This window comes from Vicia villosa, unplaced genomic scaffold, assembly GCF_029867415.1.
Source record: "Vicia villosa cultivar HV-30 ecotype Madison, WI unplaced genomic scaffold, Vvil1.0 ctg.000460F_1_1, whole genome shotgun sequence".
NCBI lineage: Eukaryota > Viridiplantae > Streptophyta > Magnoliopsida > Fabales > Fabaceae > Vicia > Vicia villosa.
Window position 1 is genome coordinate 851,530 of NW_026705220.1, and position 6,743 is coordinate 858,272.

Below are 6,743 nucleotides of genomic sequence, written 5' to 3' on the forward strand. Positions count from 1 at the left end.
ATGACAAAGTGTGTGTATATAATGGAGTTTATGAAGGAAATATACCTGTAAGCATGATCCATTTGCATACACGGGGGCTCGGGACTCATATTCGGGGAGAGGTCCACTTGAGTTTATTCAAAGCTATGTAAACAGGTATTTACAAAGGGCTTGGGACTTATACCTACATGGAGGCCCATGGTATTTTTGGGAAGATTTAAAGAAAACCTTCATTTTTTGATTTGTTATTAAAAGGTTAAAAAATTTGATTGAGATATGTACAAAAGTGTGTGTACAATGAAATACCTAATTTCAAGTACAGGAATGGGTATATACAAAAGGGGCTTGGGACTTATACCTACATGGAGGCCCATGGTATATTGAAAAGTTTTGTTTCTTTGAAGTTTGGTTGTTTTGAAAATGATTTGAAAAATGTTTGAAAAGATTTTATTTTGAAGAAGTTTTATTGTTTAAAGAAAAAAAAAACTGTACAAAAGGAAAAAGGAGTGGGTCTTATACTCTCTAATATTCGAGAGGCCCCACATCGTTTTGAAAATCAATTGATCAATTAAAAAGATTTAATCAATAGTTTCAAAAAGAAATGGTTTATTGTTTCGAAAAGAATGATCGTTTGTTTTAAAACAATTTGAATTTGACAAAAGTCAACTTAATTAAGTTAAAATCACATTTTAATGCTTAATTAAGACCTAAGTGATTAGGGTTTGATCACAAAAATATTTACAAGTGATTAGGTTTGAAAATTAAATGAAAAAAAATATTTAAAGTATTTAAAAACACTTAAAAATGTATCATTTTAAACCTAATTAAAAGCATATTAAATAAATCCTTTTTTGTGATTTTTTTTGATATTGTCAAAATATGTATATTAAATAAGAGGTGTGTAAAAAATGAAGAGAAAATGAATTAATTTGATTGGTTAATTAATGGGTTAAAGTTGTAAAGAAAATAGAGAAAAATAGTGATAAAAAATTGGGTTTTGTCTACACAAGGGCTTGAACCCACGCCCTCTCTATCACCGTCCAAAACACTTACCAACTGGGCTGCGCGCGCAGCTTGTAAGACACACGCGTTCAATTGATTATATTTTAAACTTGATATTTGAAATTTCTGAAACAAAGATGGCGCCAAGAACACACCTTCAACTGATTTTCAAAATTCTTTAAAACTGTGTTGTTTTGGTCAATCAAAGGGTCTATCTCACTCGGTTTTTCACGAAGAACATGATGGTGCCCTCATAATTCATTTATTTTCACTCTAAGGGGGTCAATTTTCGCATGAACATGAAGAACCCTAAAACTGAAATTCAATGTGAAATCGTGTATGTGCAAGTTATGATGCAATTGATTGAGGGTTAATGATCCATACATATGCAGAAACAAGATGATATGCTCACATTTCATTTATGATGCGTGCAAATATGAGTTTGAAGTTCAAGTGACTTACCTTCAAAAACGGCCAAACTGGAAATCGAATTCTGCAAATGAGGGCTCCCAGATGTTGTTTCTTGATCTGAACACCTTCAACGAACCTTATGAAACATGTTTGAATGCTTGGAACTGTTTGGATTCATCTGTGTAAAGCTATGGAACCCGATCTGCAGTATGGCTCAAGTGAGAATCATGCTATGTGATTTTGGAGTTACAGGTCATGGATGATGGTAGGAACAGCTCATATATGGTATATAGGATGTGTTTGGATGATTAGCTTAGACAGAAATGAGCTTGGGTGAGATTTGGCATGATAAGGCTCAATATGTGTTCATATGAAAGTGAGGTAGTGATTTTGAGTTCTTGGTGTTTTTGGGGTGTATGGATGGATCAAACAACTTCCAAATGATGTTTGTGAGTTGTGGGAAGCATCATTTTGCTCAGAACTTCAAAGGTTTAGAGGTTGAGCATTTTACCTCTTTGAAACTTAAGAAACTTGCAATTCAAGAAAGAAGAGAGAAAACCTATAATTGTGAGGTTTTGGTGTGAATTGAAGAGTGATTTGCACCTCTATTTATAGGCCAAGAGTTCTGAACTCAGACCTTTGCAAGTTGATCAAGAATTGGTGATTTGGCTTAAGAGATAAAAAGGAATCTTTTACATTTAATGCAAAATGGTTAAAGTGACCAAACCATGGTTAAAACTCAAGCTTCTTATCCTCTTCCATTCTGATCTCAAATCAGAAAAATATCTCCAATTATTGCCTCTATGCATCATTATTTGGATCATTTGGCAAATTGGCTCATAAATTAGTGAAAATGGCATGAAATTTCAAGTGAAAAGTTCACTAATGTCAAAATTCAAAACCATAGCTACACTTCAAATTTTTTCATGCTCTTGGACATTTTGGAAAGCTCATATTACACACTTCAAAACCCTAGTTGAAAGTTTCTTCAAGATCTTTAAGGAAGTGGGTGAAAAAGATCCATGAACTTTGAAGAAAATGAGGTTTTAAGTGAAATTTTCAAAAGATACCAACTTTGAAGCTCCATATCTCTTAAATGGTTGATCTTTTGGAAAAAAATTATATGTGACAAAGTTGTTCATTGGATCAAAACCTACAACTTTCATGTTGGAAGTTTTCTTCAGTTTGTAGGTGAAATTTTGAGAAATTCCCTTCCAAAGTTTGGAAAAAACCATGAAAAACACTTAGAAATTTTTCTAAGTATGAAAAGTCAAACTTTTGACTTTTTGATTCTTGATTGATTTTCTTGATTTTTCTTGATCAAATGACTTCATATATCATATATTGATGATTCAAAACTTCAAAAGTCATGGTTGACCAAAATTCTCCAAAAGTCAATGGTGATCTTGTACAGTTGACTTTTTCAGACGAATCGCGTTTCTGGAGATTTCAAATGAAACAGGCTATCCTCACCATATGAATGGTATGAATGGATCACATTGAAGCATTAGAGGATATTGAGCCATGGTTTGAGTTGTGACACCATGTCCTGATTAGAAAGGCAGTTGTTCAGTGAATTAGGTCAAAAACCCTAATTGTCGACCAGATGAAATTGATGACTGTAGATCTTGAATTGAGACATAATTTCCATTGTATATTGTCATAGGGATTATTTGAAGATGATTGAAACCTTTTATTGACTCCCTGGGGATTTTTAGGGTTTCCCAAATGTGATCCCTGATTTTGGTCCCTGATAATTCAAAAACCCTGATCTGAGGATTTGTCTGATCAATCTTTGTATAGGAGATGTTCTGAGCCAATGGATTAGGTAAAAATGATGCACTTGGGGTCTTGAGGTCATGTCCCAAGTCTTTAGGTCAAATCCTGAGCAAAAGTCAGGAGTATGCTATCTTCAGTCAAAACCCTAATCTGGTTGGTTCAGAGCCTTTAAGCTTGTTGAAATGAATCTCTGAGGACCAAATGTTGATTGTTGATGAAGATGATTCATTTGAAATAAAGGGAGAACAAAACCCTAATTGATTGTTACTTGTACTGATGAGTGATTTCCTGATTAAATCCTGCTGAGTCACAAGTAGCAAACACAAGCTATGCAATTTTGTTAGAGATGCAAATGATGCATATGCAAATGATATGAGGTGGTATCTTAGGTCAAAAATTGGGGTATGACAACGACTATGCACTTGCGGTCATCAGATTAATAGACACGTAAAGTCGCGATCAAGTTTTTGGCGCCGTTGCCGGGGACTATTTAAGTCGATATCGTAACTCACTGTTACACCGTAGAGACTAGGGCAATTCTTTCCTTTCTTTCTGGACGATTGTATGCCAAATACTCGTTCACAAGGAGGAGATTTCATACAACGAATTAACGAGATCGAACGTTTCATTAACGTCAAACGTCGAGCTCGCAATCTTCCCGAAGTAGCACCAATTCCGATTAATCAGGAATTGACCTTTATTGATCAAATCAATCAAATTATCCTGAAGTTAGAGATGGCTGCTATTCGTCCTCTTAGAGACTATGCCGCTCCTTCACGCGCTGAACCGCACTCAAGTATCGCACCACCTGCGATTGAGGCGAACAATTTCGAACTGAAACCTTCGTTGGTACAAGCTGTTCAACAGAATCAATTCTCTGGAAGCCCTGCAGACGATCCCAACCTCCATTTATCTGTGTTCGTGCAATATGCCGACACTGTCAAAGCTAACAACGTTAGTTCCGAAGCTATTCGATTACGTCTCTTTCCCTTCTCCTTGAGAGATAGAGCTAGAGCGTGGCTTCAATCCTTGCCTTCTAATTCCATAACTACATGGGACGAACTGAAGAGAGTATTCTTAGCGAGATACTTTCCGCCTAGCAAAACTGCTATGCTAAGAGGTCAAATCAACGGATTTACCCAGAAAGATAACGAATCACTCTTCGAAGCTTGGGAACGATACAAGGACGTGCTTAGACTATGCCCTCATCATGGACTCGAACCATGGCTGATCATCCATAATTTCTATGGTGGTCTCCTTTATAACACTAAAATGACTATAGACGCCGCTGCTGGCGGGGCACTAATGGACAAACCCCATGATGAAGCATACAACCTCATAGAGAACATGGCACAAAACCATTACCAATGGGGTGGAGAACGAGCCGCTCTAGAGAAAACCCAAACCAAAGGAGGAATGTACGAAATAAGTGGTATAGACCGCGTTAACGCTAAAGTAGACGCTTTAACTCAAAAGATCGAAAACTTAACCATCACTCCTTCAGCCACCGCTGCTGCCGTAGCACCTAACTGCGAGATTTATGGATTAACTGGACACGCAGTTGCCGAATGTCAACTCTTGACTAGAATCCCATCTGATCAAGTAAATTATGCTCAAGGAAACCCTTATTCTAACACGTACAACCCTGGATGGAAAAACCATCCGAACTTTTCGTATAAGAACAACAACGCGTTGTACGCGCCTGGACAAGCACCTGATGTGCCACCTGGCTATCAAAAAGCGCCTGTAGCTGCTCAAAACGCCCCTAGGAAGTCGAATCTAGAAATCATGATGGAAAACTTTATAGCTTCCCAACAACAAACCAATAAGGACTTCCTAAATGAAAACATCCACAATAGCGAGCAACTAAAACAATTATCGAATAAAGTAGATGCCTTAGCTACGCATAACAAAATGCTAGAAACTCAAATTTCACAAGTAGCCCAACAACAAGCACCTACTGCTGCCCCTGCTGGCACGTTTCCTTTTCAACCACAACCTAATCCTAAAGGACATGCGAACGCAATAACACTACAAAGTGGAACGAACTACGATGGACCTATCGATCCTAGAACTCAAAACGCACCCATGTCCCAACAAGAGCCAAAGGAAACCAAAAAGACATCAACCGATGATCAAACTGCTAAGACCGATGAGATCAACAACGAAGTGGAACCTGAAAAAGAAAAACCTTACGTTCCACCACCACCTTATAAGCCACCAATTCCTTACCCTCATAGATTAGCCAAATCAAAAACCGAAGCGCAATTTAAAAAATTCGTAGAACTTCTGAAACAATTAAACATAACCATACCGTTCACAGAAGTCATAACCGAAATGCCTTCGTACGCTAAATTCTTGAAAGAAATCCTATCGAACAAAAAGAAACTCGAGGATAACGAAACTGTAACACTTACCGCTGAATGTAGCGCTATCATCCAAAATAACATGCCTCCTAAACTGAAAGATCCTGGTAGTTTCTCTATACCCTGCGTAATAGGAAAAACCATTATAGAGAAAGCCTTGTGCGAGTTAGGAGCCAGTGTTAGTTTGATGCCTCTTTCAACCTGTAAGAAGCTAAATCTGGGTGAGCTTAAGGCAACGAGAATGTCTCTTCAACTAGTTGATCGTTCAGTTAAATACCCTGTAGGAATGTTAGAAAATATCCCTGTTCGTGTAGGCCAATTCTACATCCCAACTGACTTCATCATAATGGATATCCAAGAAGATTCTAACATCCCGATCATATTAGGAAGACCATTCTTAGCAACCGCTGGTGCAATTATAGATGTCAAGCGAGGAAAGCTTACCTTCGAAGTAGGAGAAGAGAAAATAGAATTTATTCTTTCCCAATTCCTAAAAGCACCTTCTATAATTGACACATGTTGCTCTGCCGACATAATCGACTAGTGTGTAAATGAAATAAAATCCGAACCAAATAAGGAAACTGAGATCCTAAGAATTCCTATACCGCCAATTTTTGAAGACGACAACTGGCGTGGGGAATATCAAGATAACCACCTGAGTGAATGTTTAGCATTAACTCCTGATCCTATTCCTGGACCTAAGAAACCTGCTATAGAACTTAAAACACTACCTACCGACCTTAGGTACGAATTTCTAGACGAAGAACAAAACCGACCAGTTATAGTTAACACCGATTTAGGACAGACCGAGACTGAAAAATTACTTACCGTCCTAAGAAAATACCCGACCGCTTTAGGATATAACATATCATATCTGAAAGGAATAAGTCCTTCCCTCTGTATGCACCTCATTATGCTCGAAGACGATTGTAAAACCTCTAGGGAACATCAAAGGCGAATAAATCCTATTATGAGCGATGTGGTTAAAAAGGAAATCCAAAAACTGCTAGAAGCCGGAATAATATATCCAATATCCGATAGTAAATGGGTTAGTCCTAATCATGTCGTACCAAAGAAAGGAGGAGTTACTGTAATCACTAACGCAAAAGGCGAATCTGTAGCACAACATACCCAAACTGGATGGAGAATGTGCATTGACTATAGGAAGCTAAACAAAGCCACCCAAAAAGACCATTTCCCTTTACC

The 6,743-nt window shown here is 37.6% G+C and overlaps 1 non-coding gene across 1 annotated transcript; it reads right to left on the bottom strand.

Moving 5' to 3' along the window:
• Window positions 1–4,281: 4,281 nt before the first annotated feature.
• Window positions 4,282–4,388, bottom strand: LOC131628540 (small nucleolar RNA R71). Its single transcript, XR_009291842.1, has one exon. It is a non-coding gene; the product is annotated as a small nucleolar RNA R71 (small nucleolar RNA).
• Between the last annotated feature and the right edge of the window lie 2,355 nt (window positions 4,389–6,743).